The following is a 23,554-nucleotide window of genomic DNA, read 5'->3' on the forward strand; positions in this document are numbered from 1 at the left end:
CATTCAGTCACTCAGTTGTGTCTGACTGTTTGTGACCCCATGAATTGCAGCACACCAGGTCTCCCTGTCCATCACCAACTCCCGGAGTTCATTCAGACTCATGTCCATCTAGTCAGTGATGCCATCCAGCCATCTCATCCTCTGTCGTCCCCTTCTCCTCCTGCCCCCCAATCCCTCCCAGCATCAGACTCTTTTCCAATGAGTCAACCCTTTGCATGAGGTGGCCAAAGTACTGGTGTTTCAGCTTTAGCATCATTCCTTCTAATGAACACCCAGGACTGATCTCCTTCTGAATGGACTGGTTGGATCTCCTTGCAGTCCAAGGGACTCTCAAGAGTTTTCTCCAACACCACAGTTCAAAACCATCAATTCTTTGGCGCTCAGCTTTCTTCACAGTCCAACTCTCACATCCATACATGACCACTGGAAAAACCATAGCCTTGACTAGATGGACCTTTGTTGGCAAAGTAATGTCTCTACCTTTAAAGTTTTAAAGAAAGGCTTAAACCTTAGCTAGATCTTTAGCTCCAAGGAAATGTGTATGAGGAGGAAGGCTCTTGAATAATTAACAAACAACCTCAAGAAACATATTTCAACAGCTGCTACAAGAGAAAATCAATGTTCAGTTTAAAGAGAGATGTGACAACAGAGTGTTGAGCAACTTTGGTACAGGAAGTCAAGTAAGAGAAGACTTATGTTCCCCATTTCTATATACATCCCTATTCTATCATCAAGTGATAGGTACAAAAAAGGAGACCAGAATACCAATCAATGCCTTGACACTACAGCTACATCTCTAGACTGGTATTTGGGTAAGTAAAAAGAAGAAAGTATTTTGAGGCAACTTTGAAACTTTGTAATGTTACCTCACTCAGTGGAATTTGTATTTAATTCAATAGAAAATAAGTCTATCGGTGAGCTTCCCTGATAGCTCAGTTGGTAAACAATTTGCCTGTAACATAGGTGACCTGGGTTCGATTCCTGGGTTGGGAAGATATGCTGGAGAAGGGATAGGCTACCCACTCCAGTATTCTCAGGCTTCCCTTGTGGCTTAGCTGGTAAAGAATCTGCTCGCAATGTGGGAGATCTGGGTTCAATCCCTGGGTTGGGAAGATCCCCTGGAGAAGGGAAAGGCTACCCACTCCAGTATTCTGGCCTGGAAAATTCCATGGACTATGTAGTCCATGGGGTCACACAGAGTTGGACACAACTGAGAGACTTTCAATTCAATTCAGTTCTTAAAGGCTCATCTCAAGAGTTTTGTATTCAAAGGAATCCCTATTTGAGTGTGAAAACAATTCCAAATCTGTCTCTTCCACAGTCATCGAAGTAAGTTCATCAAGACCAGTAGATTTAATGTGTCTGGAGGTTTTGTATTTTCCCTATTTTGGGGCTCCAAAATCACTGCAGATGGTGACTGCAGACATGAAATTAAAAGATGCTTACTCCTTGGAAGGAAAGTTATGACCAACCTAGATAGCATATTCAAAAGCAGAGACATTACTTTGCCAACAAACGTCTGTCTAGTCAAGGCTATGGTTTTTCTTGTGGTCATGTATGGATGTGAGAGTTGGACTGTGAAGAAAGCTGAGCACCGAAGAATTGATGCTTTTGAACTGTGGTGTTGGAGAAGACTCTTGAGAGTCCCTTGGACTGCAAGGAGGTCCAACCAGTCCGTTCTAAAGGAGATCCGTCCTGGGTGTTCTTTGGAAGGAATGATGCTAAAGCTGAAACTCCAGTACTTTGGCCACCTCATGCAAAGAGTTGACTCATTGGAAAAGACCCTGATGCTGGGAGGGATTGGGGGGCAGGAGGAGAAGGGGACGACAGAGGATGAGATGGCTGGATGGCATCACTGACTCAATGGACGTGAGTTTGAGTGAACTCTAGGGGATGGTGATGGACAGGGAGGCCTGGCGTGCTGCGATTCATGGGGTCGCAAAGAGTCGGACACGACTGAGCGACTGAACTGAACTGAACTGATGTCAGAGCACTTGGTAAATATTGCTTCACAGAACAGACTGTATGTAGGCAAATTTTGAACTGAATACAATTTTCTTATAACCTCTGTATATATATGAAATGAAGTGAAGAGAAGTCGCTCAGTCGTGTCTTACTCTGCGACCCCATGGACTGTAGCCCACCAGGCTCCTTGGTCTACGGGATTTTCCAGGCGTGAATACTGGAGTGGGTTGCCAGTTCCTTCTCCAGAGGATCTTCCTGACCCAGGGATCGAACCCAGGCCTCCTGCATTGTAGGCAGACGCTTTACCATCCAAGCTACCAGGGAAGCCCATATATATATTTATTTTTATATATATATATATATATATACATACACATACATACACACACACACACACACACAAAAAATTCCACAAAATTGAGTTTGGAGACCACAGAGGTAACTCTCATTCCCTGCAAGGATAGCAGAGCCCAACAGGAAGAAGAAAGACTCTGGCAGGGACTCAACCAATGGAAAGCTATGGATTCCGTTTACTACAACCCTCCCAGCTTTTCCCTCTCTATAAAAATGTTCTCCTTCCCTTGCTATATGGGGATTTTACTTGGCTTGCCACAGTTGCAATACCTCTAACTGGAATTGTCTGATGATCTTAAATAAATCCATCTTTGCTGGAGAAATACCAGGCAGTCTATTTGTTTCAAGTGAACATCTTTTAGTTAATTAGTAACAAGTATCCTCAAATGAGTAGGAAACCCAGTGTTATAGAAACTATCTTTATCTGAAAAAAGTTATTTAAATAACTTTTCATTATACAATAAAGCTATGTATTTAAATTTTTTATTATTTTTAATAATTATTTATTCAGATAACTCTTTTCTCACTTTTATTTTCTTTCCCCCTTGCCCCTTTTGAAAGATTTCCTAAGAAAACAAAAAAAAAAGAAACAAAAGAAGGGGAAGATACCTCAAGGTAGACATACGTATACAAAATAAAGAATTTTTTTAATAAACTATGGGGATTATTTCAGAGAAGGCAATGGTAACCCACGCCAGTACTCTTGCCTGGAAAATCCCATGGATGGAGGAGCCTGGTAGGCTGCAGTCCATGGGGTCACTAAAAGTCAGGCACAACTGAGAGACTTCACTTTCACTTTTCACTTTTGTGCATTGGAGAAGGAAATGGCAACCCACTCCAGCATTCTTGCCTGGAGAATCCCAGGGTCAGAGGAGCCTAGTGGGCTGCCGTCTATGGGGTCGCACAGAGTTGGACATGACTGAACGACTTAGCAGCAGCAGCAGCGTGGGGATTATTTCATTTTGCTGATTTTTCAGAAGCATAAGAAGTAGACATATCTTAAATATCTTTTTGTTAATTCTAAAACTGAAAGAATTTAGTGACTCCTTTTTTCTGCCACAAGTGACACATCAGGCAAACGATACACTTTACTGTGTCAAACCTAAGGGCAGCTGAATTCCACAAAATGTCTTCTTGAATAGCTTTAAAATTTAATAACCTGATCAATGTGTTTCCCTGCTGGTTCAGACGGTAAAGAATCTGCCTGCAATGTAGAAGACCTGGGTTCAATCCCTAGGCTGGGAAGATCCCCTGGATAAGAGAATGGCTACCCACTCCAGTATTCTTGCTTGGAGAATCCATGGGCAGAGGAGCCTGGCGGGCTACAGTCCATGGGGTCGCAAACAGCTGGACATGACTGAGTGACTAAACTTATACTTTTTTTCAACCTGATCAATAGTATTAACACCTAATGCACACACACACACACACACACATATATATATATATATATATATATTATGAGAACATGAACCATTAACTAATTCATTCACTCAGACAATAAACAAATATTTTGTTCAAAACCAGTTATGTTATGGAGTGAGAATAAAAAACTGACTGTGAGAAAAGCACTAGAATTCAGAATCCCATGGATGACATAAACACAGAAATGTATCACTTCAAAATTTCAAACTGAAATATTATACACAGATTTGAGATGTGAAGAGGTGGTAGATAATACGATAGTATAGAATTGATACACACAATAATCTGGTAGAAGCAAGGTAGACACTCAGAGATGAGTGGAGACCTATAGTTATGGGAAGATACATTCAGGGCTTAGAGACTTGTTTGACAGGACTAGAGTACTCTGACTAGTGAAGGAAGGATGGGTATTTAGGGCATTTTATGGGGTTGTTGCAAACAATTCCATCATGTATCTATTTTTTTTTTTTAATGGTAAACATTTATTGGAAATGGCAACCCATTCCAGTGTTCTTGCCTGGAGAATCACATGGATGGAGATGCCTGGTAGGCTGCAGTCCATAGGGTCGCAATAGAGTCGGACACGACTGAAGCGACCTAGCAGCAGCAGCAAACATTTATTACATGGTATAAAAATGGGGATGACCTGAATGCTAGAATAATGATAGGACAGCCATGTACTAGACTGAAATGAACATCAGATTTGAAAGGGAATCAACTAGAATTTTTGCATTACATGTAGTCCTTTATTTGCCACCCTGAATCTGACGCTATTCAGCATCACAATATAGTGCTGATATCTGATATATCAAACATTATAATACAAGATAATGTAGCAACACTGATTTTTTTTTAATAACTGACTGCCATTTTCTCAACTCTATTTATGAAAAGGACTCTTTAGAACATGCTACAAGTTTCCCTTTACTCTAATTTTAACAATGGGAAATATCAGTTGTTTAGTCTAACTGGGAGAATGAAATGATGGGATATGATACTTAAGGGGGAGCAATGATTACATAATGTCGACTAAAATATTTACAGTGCCCGGCCTTAATTGTCTTCTGGCAGAGGATTCTTCTCTAACTGCATACAAACAGATTGTAGACAGGCTGTAACCAATCTTTACTCTCCCTTGTCTAACCAACTAAGGAATCCAATTTCTTGGTTTAATTGAGCTTGCCAACAAGCATAAAAAGTCTTGGCAGTGTTTGTGAGAAAATACCTAAGTGGAATTCAGATGAGATGGCCTACAAACATTAAGTTTCATTCCATTAACAAGCAAAGTATGAATTAGGCTTTCAAAGAAACATATGATATATCCTAGTTGGAGATTTTTAGTTTGGGCTAATGGGTGCATTAAGGTTTTCACAAGGGCACTGCAGGGGATGTGGTCTGGAGGGTAATAACATGAACTCAAGAGCCAAGATGCTTAGATCTGAATCATATCTTGTCCACTCATTTCCTCAGTGAAACTGAGCTAGGTATTTAAACTGGACTAGTGATTATTTAATCACTATTTGCCTCCATTTTCTTATTTATAAAATGGAGTTAATAATACCCTAGGGCTGCTAGGGAGATAAAATGAGTAAAAAAATTAAGGCCCCTAGAACAGTGTCTGACACAGTAAGCACCATGTAAGTTGTATTAGTTATTTCTGTGTAATAACTTTACTATAAACAAAGTAGTTTAAAATATATCTACATTTATTACATTTATCATTAAGTTGATATTTAAAAATAGTACAGACCTTTCAGAAACAGAAAAGATTAAGAAGAGGAGGCAAGAATACACAGAACTAAAAAAAAAGATCTTCACAACCCAGATAATCGTGATGGTGTGATCACTCACCTAGAGCCAGACATCCTGGAATGAGAAGTCGAGTGGGCCTTAGGAAGGATTACTACCAACAAAGCTAGTGGAGGTGATAGAATCCCAGCTGAGCTATTTCAAATCCTAAAAGATGATACAACTAAAATGCTGCACTCAATATGTCAGCAAATTTGAAAAACCTAGCAGTGGCCACAGGACTGGAAAAGGTCAGTTTCATCCCAATTCCAAAGAAGGGGAGTGCTAAAGAAGGTTTAAACTGAGGTACAATTGCACTTATTTCCCATGCTAATAAGATTATGCTCAAAATCCTTCAAGCTAGGCTTCAGCAGTACTTGAATAGAGAACTTCCAGATATACGGGGTTTGGAAAAGGCAGAGGAACCAGAGATCAAATTGCCAACATCTGTTGGGTCATTAACATCTACTTCTGCTTCATTGACTACGTGGAAGTCTTTAACTGTGGAGATCACAACAAACTGTGGAAAATCCTTAAAAAGATGGAATACCAGACCGTCTTATCTATCTCCTGAGAAAAGTGTATATGGGACAAGAAGCAACAGTTATAACCTTGTATGGAACAACTGACTGGTTCAAAATTGGAAAAGCAGTACGACAAGACCACATATTGTCACTCTGTTTATTTACCTTAAATGCAGAGTACATCATGCAAAATGCCAGGCTGGATGAGTTACAGCTGGAATCAAGACTGTCAGGAAAAATATAAAAAACCTCAGATATGCAGACGACACCACCCTGATTGGCAGAAAGCAAAGAGAAACTAAGGAGCCTCTTGAAGAATGTGAGAGAGAAAAGTGAAAAAAAAAAAAAAAAAAAACTAGCTTAAAACTCAACATTCAAAAAACTAAGATCATGGCATCTGGTGTCATCACTTCATGGCAAATAGAATGGGAAAAAATGGAAGCGGTGACAGATTGTCTCTTCTTGGGCTCCTAAACCACTGCAGATAGTAACTGCAGCTATGAAATTAGAAGACACTTGATTCTTGGAAGGAAAGTTATGATAAACCTAGATAGCATATTGAAAAGCATGGACATTGCTTTGCCAATAAAGGTCTATACAGTCAAAGATATGATTTTTTCAGTAGTCATGTACAAATGTGAGAGTTAGACCATAAAAAATTGATGGTTTTCAATTGTGGTGATGGGGAAAATTCTTGAGAGTCCCTTGGACTGCTAGGGGATCAAACCAGTCAACCCTAAAGGAAATCAATCCTGAATACTCATTTGAAGGACTGATGCTACCCGATGCAAACAATTGACTCATTGCAAAAGACCCCAATGCTGGGAAAGGTTGATGGCAAAAGGAGAAGAGGGTGGCACAAGATGAGATGGTTGGATAGCAACACCGACTCAATTGACATGAACTTGGGCAAACTCCAGGAGATAGTAAGGGACAGGGAGGTCTGGCGTGCTGCAATCAGTGGGGTCGCAAAGAGTTGGACACGACTTAGAAACTCAACAACATTAAATTGAGCAACAATCCAGGAAAAACTAGGTAGCCTAGCACCAAAATTACCATATATTTTACTTTCATTTACATTTTATAAGATAAACACAAAGTGTGGTTCATTCATATATTAAAAAATAAAAATACTTATGACTTCTACATTAAAATCTTTTAATTCGCAGATACCATAGGACTCCAAGCCAACTTTACTCTTAACATCTGTTAGACAAAGTTTCTCTGAAACATGTTCATAAAAAATAATGTTTCTCAAAATGTCTCACAGGAATAAATATGCTTTAGATCTGATTCTTTATTTCTAAAGGATTTATATCCTATCATTGAGAAAGCAGCCGATAATAAACATTAGTCAATCCATCTCTTATATTTAATTATCATATATCAGTGTGTAAAATAAGCTCAATGAAAGATACAATAATCCTCATTTATGTTAAGAATTCTTTGGACAGTTTACTGTCAAATGTAGCATAATAATGCTATTATTAATTATTAATATTATTACTTTTATCATTATTATTTGTTTTCAGTTATTCTCTAATCAGTCAGTCAGTTCAGTCGCTCAGTCGTGTCCAATTCTTTGGGACCCCATGAATTGCAGCACACCAGGCCTTCCTCTCTATCATCAACTCTCAGAGTCCACTCAGAATCACGTCCATTGAGTCAGTGATGCCATCCAGCCATCTCATCCTCTGTCGTCCCCTTCTCCTCCTGCCCCCAATCCCTCCCAGCATCAGAGTCTTTTCCAATGAGTCAAATCTTCGCATGAGGTGGCCAAAGTACTGGAGTTTCAGCTTTAGCATTATTCCTTCCAAAGAAATCCCAGGGCTGATCTCCTTCAGAATGGACTGGTTGGATCTCCTTGCAGTCCAAGGGACTCTCAAGAGTCTTCTCCAACACCACAGTTCAAAAGCATCAATTCTTTGGCACTCAGCCTTCTTCACAGTCCAACTTTCACATCCACAAATGACTGCTGGAAAAACCATAGCCTTGACTAGACGGACCTTTGTTGGCAAAGTAATGTCTCTACTTTTGAATATGCTATCTAGGTTGGTCATAACTTTCCTTCCAAGGAGTAAGTGTCTTTTAATTTCATGACTGCAGTCACCATCTGCAGTGATTTTGGAGCACAAAAAGGTAAAGTCTGACACTGTTCCCACTGTTTCCCCATCTATTTCCCAGGAAGTGATGGGACCAGATGCCATGATCTTCATTTTCTGAATGTTGAGATTTAAGCCAACTTTTTCCCTCTCCACTTTCACTTTCATCAAGAGGCTTTTGAGTTCCTCTTCACTTTCTGCCATAAGGGTGGTGTCATCTGCATATCTGAGGTTATTGATATTTCTCCCGGCAATCTTGATTCCAGCTTGTGTTTCTTCCAGTCCAGCATTTCTCATGATGTACTCTGCATATAAGTTGAATAAGCAGGGTGACAATATACAGCCTTGACGTACTCCTTTTCCTATTTGGAACCAGTCTGTTGTTCCATGTCCAGTTCTAATTATTGCTTCCTGACCTGCATACAAATTTCTCAAGAGGCAGGTCAGGTGGTCTGGTATTCCCATCTCTTTCAGAATTTTCCACAGTTTATTGTGATCCACACAGTCAAAGGCTTTGGCGTAGTCAATAAAGCAGAAATAGATGTTTTTCTGGAACTCTCTTGCTTTTTCCATGATCCAGCGGATGTTGGCAATTTGATCTCTGGTTCCTCTGCCTTTTCTAAAACCAGCTTGAACATCAGGAAGTTCACGGTTCACGTATTGCTGAAGCCTGGCTTGGAGAATTTTGAGCATTACTTTACTAGCATGTGAGATGAGTGCAATTGTGTGGTAATTTGAGAATTCTTTGGCATTGTCTTTCTTTGGAATTGGAATGAAAACTGACCTTTTCCAGTCCTGTGGCCACTGCTGAGTTTTCCAAATTTGCTGGCATATTGAGTGCAGCACTTTCACAGCATCATCTTTCAGGATTTGAAATAGCTCAACTGGAATTCCATCACCTCCACTAACTTTGTTCATAGTGATGCTTTCTAAGGCCCACTTGACTTCACATTCCAGGATGTCTGGCTCTAGGTCAGTAATCACACTATCGTGATTATATGGGTCGTGAAGATCTTTTTTTGTACAGTTCTTCTGTGTATTCTTGCCACCTCTTCTTAATATCTTCTGCTTCTGTTAGGTCCATACCATTTCTGTCTTTTATCAAGCCCATCTTTGCATGAAATGTTCCCTTGGTATCTCTAATTTTTTGAAGATATCTCTAATCTTTCCCATTCTGTTGTTTTCCTCTATTTCTTTGCATTGTTTGCTGAGGAAGGCTTTCTTATCTCTTCTTGCTATTCTTTGCAACTCTGCATTCAGATGCTTATATTTTTTCCTTTTCTCCTTTGCTTTTCACTTCTCTTCTTTTCACAGCTATTTGTAAGGCCTCCCAGACAGCCATTACCTCATAATTTATATCATTATTTAGTAAATAATTGCTTATGAATTCAGCTGTGGGGTGTAAATTAGAAGATAATATCCATTTTTAAAATGGTATATTGTGATTCATTTAGGACTGAAGCACCAGATATTATCATGATCAACTTAAAACTTCAAAGATTTTCCTCCATTTCTGTTGCTTTAGTACAGTGTTTCAGTTCAATGCATGTCCAAAAACTAAGTATATAAAGTTTCTCTCTGAGTGACAAATGATGGCCTTGATCAGGAATAGCCATTCCTGTGTTCTGCCTCTGTATGGAAGTTTAATGATCCTGTATGGACATGAATTTAAGACAAGCTCCCAAAGAGAGCAAACTGAAGTTTTCCTTCCTTGCATTGGCATAAGGATCTATCTTAAATCAACAATACAGAATACTGTCATAGACAGCAGTTGTTAAAAAAAAAAAAAAAGAATTTCACTATGCATTGGCTGCAATTCAGCACTTTCTGAAAGCTCACTTTGGACTTCAGTATTAGCAAGAGATCAAGAGGGAATCTATCTTAGTGTTTCCAAATGTGACTGTGAATCAGAAATAATGAGGGCGCTTATTAAAAATATGAACTCCTACATCCCAGACCAGACATACATAATCAAAATCTTCAGGAGAAGAGACAAAAATCTATTTATCTGAAATGTTTTATAGGAGATTTAGAAAACATTACAGGTTAGGGGACAACTTATTGACAGAAGGATACTCAACAAATTATGAAAGCTTTATAATTAAGTAAAAAGAAAGCAAAACACCTGAGGAATTTATTCTTTGATTCCTGTGAAAAAAATCCTCAAAATTAGATTTTATATTTATGCCTTTGGATTTCACAAAATATCCACTTGAGGAATATTTTTGTATATTTTTGCAATTTCATAGTCACATATGCTACTAATTATACCATCCAATATCTCTTGATAATTTAATTCAGTGGTTAACATTAGTGATTCAATATGTAGCAAATATAGGTAAAATATGAACACATTCTACAGCAACAAGACAAAACTCAGTGTGATGATAAATGGATGGTGAGGCCATGGTACTATAACTGAAGAGGAAACAGAAAAACAAAATATTCAGAAACTAGGTATTATGTATGAATTGTGTTTAAGCTCCTGTGTTGCAAAAGAGTTGGATGTGATTTAGCCACTAAACAATAACAACCATATAACATTATCTGACACCAAGTATCTGGGACCAAGGTGTGGTCTCAGAATGAAAGCAAGGGGGAAAAAAAAAAACAGCAGCAATGGGTTTCAATAAGCCTAAAAGAGTGATATCCAATGTAATGATAGTGTTTAGAGAAATGAGCTATTAGAAAGCACTTTCTACTTTGCACTGGTATTTTATGTCTGGCCTAATACAGCAATTTTAAAATTCAGGTTAATATCTTTTGAAATCAAATTGTGTTTACACATAGCATGGTATATAACATTTAGGAATTGGGCCATGAATGTGGTTTACATTTAAATAGAATATTCAGTCTTTGAAAGGACAATACACCAGCTTCTTCAGGTAACACAAGCAATGAAATAAACTAGTAATCATTGTTGAAGTTAACCTTAACTGCTCTACAGAAGTTCTGGATTAGCATGTTACATGACCTGGCACATACAGAAACCTGTACTACAGTGACTCACACTTAAACCTGAGAACAAGACTGATGATGAATGAACCTTGTTCAAGAAAGAGCAACTGGTAACAGCAGTCTCAAAGAGGAATATCAGTTCTCCAAGTTTCTAAAGAACATCCCATTAAACTATAATCCATTGACCTGCTTGTTAATACTTGAAGGGAAATATGGGATCATTTTTTTCCCCAAATAAATCAGTCAAACACAAATAATTAGTTAATCCATTTGAAAATTTTACCACTTCTATTCTTCCAAAACTTTGGCCACCTGATGTGAAGAGCAAACTCATTTGAAAAGTCCCTGATACTGGAACAGATAGAAGGCAAAAGGAGAACGGACAGCAGAAGATGAGATAGCATCACTGACTCAACGGACATGAACTCGAGCAAACTCTGGGAGACAGTGGAGGACAAAGAAGCCTGGCATGCTGCAGTGATGGGGTCTCAAAGATTCAGACACAACTTATTGAATGAGAAACAACGGTAATTCTTCCTTCATTTTATTTTTAATCATGGCCATGAATTTAAATATTTCAATCTTTGGTATTGTATCTGATTCTTCTGCGATGTGGCACAAGTTCAATCTGCCATATTAGTGCCTTTTTAACATAACCATCCAAACTATTCATTATGTTGCTGTACATGGCATTTAACTGTACCAAATTAGTTCAGCATGTAGGAAACAAGATCCAAGAGAGAATATATACCCTTTTGTTCTAGGTTTGCTGAGATATACCTGACATTTAAGGCATACAACATGATACTTTGATATATGTATATATTGTAAAATGAATACCTCTAAAAGATTAGTTAACACATTCATCATCTCTTATAATTTTGGTGGGGGTGAACATATAAGATCTACTCTCTAATCAACTTTCAAGTATATAATACAATATTGTTAACTATAGTCATTCTGTGGGGCTTTCTCTGGTAGCTCAGCTGGTAAAGAATCTGCCTGCAATGCAGGAGACCCTGGTTTGGTTCCTGAGTCTGAAAGATCCCCTGGAAAAGGGATAGGCTATCCACTCCATATTCTTGGGCTTCCATGGTAGCTCAGACAGTAAAGAGTATGCCTGCAATGTGGGAGACCTGTGTTCGATCACTGGGTTGGGAAGATTCCCTGGAGGAGGGTATGGCAACCTACAACAGTGTTCTTCCCTGGAGAATCCCCATGGACAGAGGAGCCTGGTGGGCTACAGTCCATGGGGTTGGAAAGAGTCAGACACAACTGAGTGACTAAGCACTGCACAGAGTCATTATGTTGAATATAAGATCCCCCAAACCTATTTGTTTTATGTCAGAAGTTTATACCTTTAATGAATATCTTACCATTTCCCATACCTCAGCTCCTGAAAACCACTATTCTACTCTCTGCTTCTATGAGTTTGGCTTTCTCCCTGCCAAGATATCACACATAAATGAGAAAATATAGTTTTTTTCTCTTTGTCTGTCTTCACTCAACATGATATCCCCAAATTCCATCTATGTTGTTGCAAATGTCAGAATTTCCTTTTTTAATGAGTGAATAATATTACTCCGTTGTGAATGATAGTTGTTCAGTCATGCCTGACTCTTTGCAACCCCATGGACTGTAGCCAGCCAGGCTCCTCTGTTCATGGAATTCTCCAGGCAAGATTACTGGAGTGGGTAGCCATTTCCTTCTCCATTATATGTATGGACATATATATGTATATTCCACTGAATGTATACATTCACACACACACACACACACACACACACACACAGATACACACCACAATTACTTATTCATATGTCAATGGACACAGGCTGTTCTCCAGTCTTCACTGTTGTGAATAATGCTGCAATAAACCTGGGGGTGCAGATATCTCCTCAAGGTAGTGATTTCATTTCCATGAGGTACATATGCTGGATTACATGGTAGTTGTTATTTTTTAACTTTTTGAGACACTTCCATATTGTTTTCCATGAGTTGTACCAATTCACATTCCCACTAACAGCCTTATAGGGTTCTCTTTAATCCACATCCTCAAAAGCATCTGTATTTCTTGTCCTTTAGAAAACAACCTCTCCAACAAGTATGAGGTGTGGTTTTGAATCTCCCATCATTAGAGAAAATGAGGATCTTTCCACGTATGTTTTGGCTATCTATATGCCTTCTTTGGGAAAAAAAAAATCTATTCAGGTTTTCTCCCCACTTAAATTTTGTTTTGCTGTTTTGATTGAATTGTGTACGTTTATTTTATACTTTAGACATTAACCTCTTATCTGATAAATGGTCTGCAGATATTTTCTCCCATTCCTTATATTGCCTCTACACTCTGTTGATAGCTTCTTTGGTTCCGCAGAAGCTTTTCAGTTTTATGTGGTCCCATTTGTTTATTTTTGCTTATTTATTAAACTTTTGATGTCATTCCAAAAAATCATTGCCAAGACTATTATCAGGAACTTTTTCTCTCTCTGTTTTCTTCTAAGCATTTGTGGTTTCAGGTCTTACATTTAAATCTTTAATCCATTCTGGGTTATTTATGTGAGTAGTGTAAATGGGAGTTCAATTTTATCCTTTAGCATGTAAATATCCAGTTTTTCCAGACCCATTTACTAAAAACCATTAAACTTCATTTCAAAGTGGCCATGGTTAGTCCTATGATATGAATAGGAGCACCGAGGAGACAAGCAGAAAATGAGAGGCAATATGTATCCTGCTTCCTATTCTTAACTATATTTTTTTGCACAAGTTTGTCTGTGCTGAGATTTGGGGATTATTTGGGGATAACCTAAGGCTATCTTCTGTTCAAGATTTCTACTAGGGCAGATCTAATTGTATAGCTAGGGACTATTGCTGGGGAAATCAAAGGCAAGGTTAATTTTAGTATCAATTGCAAATTGGATGGTGTACTAGGCAGAATTATTGTTCCTCTGCACCAAAGATGTCCATGTCCAAATCCCCAAAATTTGTGAATATGTTCTCTTGCATGGTAAATGACACTTTGCAATGCCATTATGTTAGGGTTTTGCCATGGGGGGATTATCCATGTAGGCCTAAGGTAATTTAAGATTCTTTATCAGAGAGAGACAGGAGCATCAGAGTATGAGATTCAAAGATGCTATCATGCTGGCTTTGAAGATGAGTAAGGAACCTTAAGGAATGTGGGAGACTTCTAGAAGATGGAAAAGTCAAGAAAAGGGGACCAGCGAATAGCCAGTATCAAAATTCATTCCAAATATTGTATTTTACATTGACGTCTTCAAGATACTTTCATTGAAGACATGAATAAGAAAAGTGTGTTGTTCCAGTTCCAGTTATCGATCATTACATACTAAACTACCATCAATAATTAGTGATGTAAAGTAACAACAATTGTATGTACATGGGATCTGTGACTTAGAAATGTGAACTTAGAAATGTACACAAGAGAGATGACTCTCTCTGCTCTGTGATACAAAGGACTCCTTGAGAACCCACAAATTTCTGGAGACTGGTATCGTCTGGTGGTGGCTTCTTTGTTCACATATATATTAACAAGGCTGAGCTCACCTGGGCCTGTTGCCTGGCATTCCTACACACGGCCACCACATGTGGCTGGGATTCCTCATAGCATCATAGCCTTCTGGTACTAAAACTTGTTACATAGCAGATGGGGGAAGCCAGTGTTCCAGTGAATAAGACCTTCCACTGAAGGTCTTTCCTGATGTAACCTAGAAAACCACATAGTATCACTTAGGTCATACTCTATTGGTCAAAGAAGTCACAAATCCTATCCCAGTTCAGAGGAAAGTGACCTTAACTCTTACCTGGAAATGGAAGAAATGCAACCAAATACTTCACAGCAACTTTTCAAAATCACAGTCACTTATTTTCAATGATAATTTGGAGGTCCAAACCAGGCAAACAGCATGAGAATAAGAAATAAGAATTTAAGAAAGAATGGAAAAATATGGTTTTCCATACAAAGAGAATCTTAGGAAATATGAGAGTCTTGTTCAAATATAAGACATTTCAGCAAAGTGGCTAGATAAATCAAAATTTATAGATACATAAAATGCAATTTCATCTCTACATATTCTTAAAATCTGTAAATGGGGAGATGGCCTCATTTATAATAGCAAAAGTTTATCTACATGGTGAATATAAAAATCATATCCTTATTTCCCAGGATATACACATTTTAATTCAATATGGATTAATTAGCTAAATGTAAAAGCAACTTAAATAATAGAGGACAAAATCTTAATAATGTTCTAGCAGGGAGAGATTTTTTGATGAAGTACAAAAAAGCAAAGTCCTTTCACAGAGGAAAATAAATTTGACTGTAATGTTTATAAACTATAAAGACCATCAAGAATTTTATGAGAACAAAATGACAAGCAAATAAAGGAGCAAAAACAGCAAAGGCAATTCACTGGGAAAAAAATCCACAAATGGCCAACACACATACGAAAGGAGATTTTATGTCACTAGTAATTAGAAAAATGCAAATTAAATCCATAGTGAGATATTCTCTTATCACCATTAGTATGGCATGCTTACATAATTAAACAGATAAACAGAGAGTTAAGTAATATACATATATTAAGCTATAAAAACTTGGATAAATCCTACTATTACTGAATCTTTGCAATAAAATTCACAAGTATTTTTATAATAATTTAATGTGCCAATGAAGTAAACAGATTTTCCCAAAGATACTCCCATAAAGGAATGTAAAAAAGAAGCTGTAGTATGAAGATATCAGGAACTATTTCATTCTTTATGATGTAAAAAATGAACTCACAAATAATGATGACTTAAGAGACACTTTGATTTATCTTATGTAATAGAAACTCTGGAAGTAGATTCTATCTGGGTTTAGTCTAGCCCATCAGTGAAGTCAAGGGTGTAGCACTTTTTGCTTTTGTGTTCTACCATCCAGGCATGCATGTTTTTCACACTCACAGAAATAATACATGCGCCAATGCTCAAAGGATCATACCCATACCAAAGGGAAAAGGCAATATCAAAGGAATGCAGCTAAGAGACAATGCTTCTCTACACTTAAGCTTATTCTATTTATCCAGGAAAAAAGGTTTTCTCAGAAACCCTGTGGCAAATCTCACTTATGATGCCCTGGGCAAAATCCAGTTGGAATTAGGCCAGGCAAACAAGTATTAAAGAAAGACATTGGGATAATTACTCTAATTGATGCTTTTGAACAGTGGTACTGGAGTAGACTTCTGAGAGTCCCTTGGCCAGCAAGGAGACCAAACCAGTCAATCCTAAAGGAAATACACCCTGAATGTTCACTGGAAAGACTGGTGTAAAGCTGAAGCTCTAATACCTTGGCCACCTGATGCAAAAAACTGACTCTTTGGAAAAGACCCTGATGCTAGGAAAGATTGAGGGCAAGAGGAGAAGGGGGATACAGAGGATGAGATGGTTGGATGGCATCACTGACTCAATGGACATGAGTTTGAGCAAACTAAGGGAGATAGTCAAGGACAGAGAAGCCCGGCAGGCTGCAGTTTATGGCGTCACAAAGAGTCAGACATAACTTAGTGACTGAACAACAAGCTCACCCACAGCATCTGCTTACTGTAGTATGAGGTAGAAATTAAATTACCCATGTTGATATGATAACTGATGAAATTTACTGGGTGACTTAAAAATCTCCATTTCTTTTGCATTGTATTTCTTTTAACACTGAATATCTTTAAGACATTTAAATAAGAGTTTATGGGATCATATCAAAGAATGTGGATCTCGCCTAGCCTGTCCCCACCCCTAAATCACAAAGTTTGAATGAAATAATACCACCTCCCAAGACAATCATATACTTTCCTCTGATGATCAATCAATAAAAGTACAAAATATAAAACCCACAGTTTAATTTTTATTATAGTTTTTCTTCCTACATTAAGAAAATTAAAAAGCTACATGTTTATAATGGTATAATGCTTATACCTTCTTCAATATAATTAAACTGAATGCATTTCAATTAGATAGTTTAATTATATTTTGTGTATCAGTATTCTTTTAGAGCTCAATCTGCAGGAAATAATTGAATTAAGGGTAGAAAGAGAAGATCTATTATTAATTAATGAAGATACTTTTAGTACTTATGAACATCAAGAACTACAACCATACAGATTGAGGCAGTGATTTAACTTACAGAACTATGGTCTAAGTAATTTAGCAGTTTTCTTTATGATTTTTTTCTTTTCTAACATAACCTCAAAAATTAACCTAAATCTTATTATTCACTATGAGTTAGTTTTGAAATATTTTATCATTTAATTATATACAGAATATAGAGAAGATCATTGAGGGCAAGATTTTATAAAAATTTGGGGGACTTTCATACATACATAGAGAGAATAAAATTTATTAAATTATTCTCCATGTTTGGTCAAATGTATTTTTCCCCATTACTCTGTGTATATTTATTTACTTATTATTAGTATTATTTAGTATTTATCATTTAGTATTATTTATTTAATACTAAACCTGAAGGGCTTAGGGTTCACTTGCTCTTCTCCACTACGCAAGAATCAACTTGCTCATTCAACTGTTATTTTCCTTATAAGCAATTCTTTAATATGACAGTGGTGGGGATTAGAAAACGTATAAAAGGCTTGGAAATGGCTTTTACTCAGCAAATACACACACAAAAAATACAATAGTTTGACTGATGTGTATAGAATAAATCTTCCGTGCCAGGAGCCAGCGTGAGGAACTCCGCCCATGGCAAAGGTCATGAGGAAGGAGGCTCGGCATAGGCAAAGGTGGGATCCAGCCTCAGGAGTCCCCCTGGAAATTCTCGAGCATCTACCCCCAAAACCAGAGTCTGCCTACTTTACTGCTTTGTGCTCTCACCTACACCTCTGACTTTATGGGGGCCTGTCCCCCACCACCTCTCTCTGAAAAAGAGTTAAATTACAGCTCCAGTTAATAAAGTTCCTGGGCGTGACAAGTGTTTTAGTTCACAACCGTGAGAGGCATGAGATGTTCTAAACTGTCTGAATACAGAGTCCTTTGAGCAGTTAAAAGATTGATTAGAAATGTATTGGTGAAGGGTTTTTCACTTGTTGGGCCAATGTTTGCTGCTAAGTTTCCATATCCCTTACCTGCTGTGTCCCTGGCAGTGTATTGATTAATATGATTGGTGTAAGTAGTAGCTTTAATGTTTGTAACCTTGGACCCTTGAGTTAATTCTTTTTCTTGTTATAGCCCACCACACCTTTGCTCTGTAGGAATGCAACTTTATATAATGCTTTTGGAGGGTGGCGCCTGACTAATCACCTTTAGAGAAAAATAAGTTTTCTGAAGAAAGGGTCTTAAAATGTTAACAGGCCTCCGGGCCAGAAGATGATGCAAATCACCTAAACTTTTGCATATGATAAGTTTGCAGGAAGAAAGCCTGGCTTACTGCATGACTCTACCCCTTCCCCCATTATCCTCTATGCATAACTTAAGGTATAAAAACTACTTTGGAAAATAAAGTGTGGGCCTTGTTCACCGAAGCTTGGTCTCCCCATGTCTTCTTTCACTCACTTTCTGGCTAATTATTCAGCCTCTTTTCTCCACTGAATTTCCTCACTGAGCTATCCTTATTTAATCACTCTTTATATCCTTAATTAATGTTTAATGAAGCAGTTGTTTCCTGATCCTCGTCGACGCCGTCCCACTTCAAAATCCCTGGATCCACCGGGGCTGGACCCCAGCACTTCTGTATATAGTCACTGATTATATTCATCAATAATCCCACAGCTTCCCATGTTTCAATAAAGAGAAACAGGATCAATCAACTTCATTATGACTTCTGTGGGATATTTGCATTTTTGCTTTCTTTTCCCCTTTTTTCCATTTAAACAAATATTAAAATATTCAAATTATGTTTTATAACTACATGGATATAAAGATTAATATATTAACATTATATATTAAAATACTGTTTGACCTGAAAGTTTATTATTTTCTTTTTTGAACTAATTTTGAACTAAATTAAAGCATTTTGAGAGTTCCCATAAGTAATGAGCATCCTAGCCAAGATGTCTAAAGGAAGAGTTGACCCCAAGTCAATAAGTAAACCTACTTTTTCCTTGAAATACTTTCTATTTTAATAGAAATTATGATAGAGACTACTTAGAAGTTATACCAAAATTGATTTTGGCAAAAATGTCAAATCTTCAAAATAAGTCCCAGAATCGACCAGAAGTTGTAAAAATAAATGACTTGAAATCCATTCAATCTCCGTATAACTTATGAGAGCATAAGAAAATAGAAAATGTAGAGGTGTAAGTATGACACAGTAGAATGGAAATTGTTATGGATTTAAATATACATAATGAAGATAACTAAATTCTAACTAATGGATAATTATATTTTTACCTACTGAAAAAGTTCAGCCAATGAAAAATGAGAAACTGTGATTCCCTGAAAATGTGAATTTTATATTCCAATGGCGAATGATTATATATGCTATGAAGTTTTCACATTTAGTGAAAAAACAAAAACAAAACTTCTAACAGTAAAACTTATAGTAAAAAAACTTCTAACAGTAAAAGGCAAATAGAGCCAAATTGCCATTCTTGGGGGGGAAAAAATACCAAATAATATATGCCTTAAATAATGAATTGAAAGAAAAGTAATATGAAAATTGAAGTGATAAAATAGATTATTTCCATGTAAGTGAAAATACACTTGTTTCTTATAATTTTGCTACCTGCAATATTTTAATAAAGAATTTACGATGTACCATTACTGAACATGATCAAATCAACCAAAGTGTCCTATGAAAACAAGACTAGCATAATACACATTGCGATATATGTTTATGCAATTCCCATTTGTTCTCACCTGAAATACTTGTCAGACAATCATGTCTTCAAAATTGGGTTTTTAAAATATTGTTTTCTATTATATCTTCAGACTCCAGAAGAGTGCATGAAAAAGTAAAAGATGTTAAATAAAATATTTGGCAAATGGATAAAAGCTGGATTATTCCCCAACTTGACTTGTCCAGACTTGTGATTATATGGAAACTTTATTTACTAAACCAAGAGGTAACAATTACTGTGCAAACCACTTGTTTTATAGGAAGTTGAATATTATGGTAGAAGCTATTAACAAAACATTATATGTACTTTACAAAATTTAAATAAACTAAAGGAATTAGCAAATATGAAAGTGAAAGAAAGTGAAAGTGAAGTCGCTCAGTCATGTCCGACTCTTTGCGACCCCGTGGACTGTGGCCTACCAGGCTCCTCCATCCATGGGATTCTCCAGGCAAGAGTACTGGAGTGGGGTGCCATTGCCTTCTCCAGATTAGCAAATATACTGCATACTAAATACCACTACAATTCTGATAGATCTGAAAAACTGTCAGTAATGGACTCAACTGCATACTTTTTTGATTGAAAATATATTTCTGAGTAAAAGAGGAAATCAGACTATTTCGACATGACATATCAAGTGAGACACTGAACAGACAACCTCAAAATAAGTGTTTGTGTGTGTGTAGGTTTGTTATCCAGGGCAATAGCTAGCTAGCTACATAATGGTAACACTGGCTACATTTATAAAGAACTAATTGCATCTGTTTGATGCTTCTGATGTTTCAAAATGTATGTAATGATCAGGAGCTTAAAAATATAGATGACTTTCTCTATACACACACACACACACACAGATATTTCCCAAGAAAATAAATCAGATATTCTAGATACCGTGTGTATTATCCTATGTCAATCTTATATGCTTATGAAATATTTGACAACATGCCATATAATAATATTTGCAAAGTTATCTTAAATGGGTTTGGAGAATGATTTTATAGATTGAAAACAGGCCCGAAATTCATAAAGAAAGGGTAATGACACATATCATTGAATGGGATGTGGAGAATATCAAGGAGAAAGTTTTAAGGGCTAGTGTGAGTGGTAATCTTCTTTAGTATTAAATTAATGATCTTGAAAGGCAAGGAAAGGGCATATCAGAGGGATGCATGAATGATAATAAATTGGCAGGTGTACAAAAGAGTAGAATAAACAGAGAAATAAATTGACCTAGAGAGGTTACAAATACAGTAATAAATATAAGAAAATGAAATTCCACTTGGAGAAATGCAAATATGCCAGAAAAAATAATCACCCCAAATAGCAGTATTCATAGAACTTTAAAGAAGAGCACAAGTTAAAACTTAACAATTTTATAGGATAGCTAGTAAACTAAAAAAGAATTGCATCTTTGTATGAATGTTTAGATTTCATTTTATATAAGAATATTCAACCCAGCTGTACCAGATTCTTCTCTAGAGCATCTACATCCACGATTGTTCCCTAATAATCAGTTGTCATCTAATCACGAAGTTCTGTCCAGCTCTTTGCAGCCCCATGAACTGTAACCACCAGCCTCCTCTGTCCATGGATTTCCAAGGCAAGAGTACTGGAGTGGGTTGCCATTACCTTCTCCAGGGGATCTTCCTGACCCAGAGATCAAACCCGTGTCTCCTGCATTGGCAGGTGAATTCTTTACTGCTGAACCACATGGGAAGCCCCTAATAACCAGCACCTCTTGGCAAGTACATTAATTAGAATTAAAGGCTTGGGATCTAGGGCTTAAAACAAAATTAGTAACAATATATGTACACACATATATATGTACAGAGAGAAAGAGAGAGAGACTGTGTGTTAAATGTGCCAATTTTCCTGCTTAATAGTTATGTTTTCACTTATTTTTCCCAACAATATTTTATGTTCAAATGTAACAAAATAAAGTATCTGAAATTTTCATTTACTAGTTTATTCATAACTGATATTTCTATGCTATATGAAAGCTCTTTGATTTTTTAGACATATTTTTTTATTTGTCTCAGAACTCTTTAACCCACTCATATTCTATAATTTCCCACTTAATAAGAAAATAGATATAGAGTGAATAAATGACATCTACTGAATATCTCCAAATGATACATTCAGTTCAGTTCATGGTCAGGCACTCACTTGTGTCCGACTCTTTGCTACCCCACAAAACACAGCACACCAGGCCTCCCTGTCCATCATCAACACCCGGAGTTCACACAGACTCACGTCCATGGAGTCAGTGATGCCATCCAGCCATCTCATCCTCAGTCGTCCCCTTCTCCTCCTGCCCCCAATCCCTCCCAGCATCAGACTCTTTTCCAGTGAGTCAACTCTTCGCATGAGGTGGCCAAAGTACTGGAGTTTCAGCTTTAGCATCATTCCTTCCAAAGAAATCCCAGGGCTGGCTGATCTCCTTCAGAATGGACTGGTTGGATCTCCTTGCAGTCCAAGGGACTCTCAAGAGTCTTCTCCAACACCACAGTTCAAAAGCATCAATTCTTCAGCACTCAGCCTTCTTCACAGTCCAACTCTCACATCCATACATGACCACAGGAAAAACCATAGCCTTGACTAGATGGACCTTTGTTGGTGAATATGCTATCTAGGTTGGTCATAACTTTCCTTCCAAGGAGTAAGTGTCTTTTATTTTCATGGCTGCAGTCACCATCTGCAGTGATTTGGGAGCCCAAAAAAGTAAAGTTTGGCACTGTTTCCACTGTTTCCCCATCTATTTTCATGAAGTGATGGGACCAGATGCCATGATCTTCGTTTTCTGAATGTTGAGCTTCAAGCCAACTTTTTCCCTCTCCACTTTCACTTTCATCAAGAGGCTTTTGAGTTCGTCTTAACTTTCTGCCATAAGGGTGGTGTCATCTGCATATCTGAGGTTATTGACATTTCTCCCAGCAATCTTGATTCCAGCTTGTTTCTTCTTCCAGTCCAGCGTTTCTCATGATGTACTCTGCATATAAGTTAACTAAGCAGAGTGACAATACACAGCCTTAACATACTCCTTTTCCTATTTGGAACCAGTCTGTTGTTCCATGTCCAGTTCTAACTGTTGCTTCCTGATCTGCATATAGGTTTCTCAAGAGGCAGGTCAGGTGGTCTGGTATTCCCATCTCATTCAGAATTTTCCACAGTTTATCGTGATCCACACAGTCAAAGGCTTTGGCGTAGTCAATAAAGCAGAAATAGATGTTTTTCTGGAACTCTCTTGCTTTTTTGATGATCCAGAGGATGTTGGCAATTTGAACTCTGGTTCCTCTGCCTTTTCTAAAACCAGCTTGAACATCAGGAAGTTCACGGTTCATGTATTGCTGAAGCCTGGCTTGGAGAATTTTGAGTATTACTTTACTAGTGTGTGAGATGAGTGCAATTGTGCAGTAGTTTGAGCATTCTTTGGCATTGCCTTTCTTTGGGATTGGAATGAAAACTGACCTTTTCCAGTCCCATGGCCACTGCTGAGTTTGCCAAATTTGCTGGCATATTGAGTGCAGCACTTTCACAGTATCATCTTTCAGGACTTGAAATAACTGGAATTCCATCATCTCCACTAGCTTTGTTCGTA

At 37.4% G+C, this 23,554-nt stretch overlaps 1 protein-coding gene across 9 annotated transcripts in view; it reads right to left on the minus strand.

Moving 5' to 3' along the window:
* LOC147369013 (uncharacterized) overlaps nt 1-23,554 on the minus strand; it is a 284,030-nt gene that overhangs the window by 63,136 nt on the left and 197,340 nt on the right. Inside the window, exon 1 of one of the 9 annotated variants that reach the window (XR_015167087.1) lies at nt 5,596-6,549. The exons of the other annotated variants lie outside the window; for them this stretch is intronic. The gene's annotated coding sequence lies outside the window, so the exon portion shown is untranslated. Of the gene's footprint in view, nt 1-5,595; nt 6,550-23,554 lie in introns of those variants that run through there. 9 annotated transcript variants of the gene reach the window in all.

This window comes from Bos grunniens, chromosome 7 (assembly GCF_055505025.1).
Source record: "Bos grunniens cultivar Pamir isolate PY7600 chromosome 7, Bosgru_T2T1.0, whole genome shotgun sequence".
NCBI classification, from domain to species: Eukaryota; Metazoa; Chordata; class Mammalia; order Artiodactyla; family Bovidae; genus Bos; species Bos grunniens.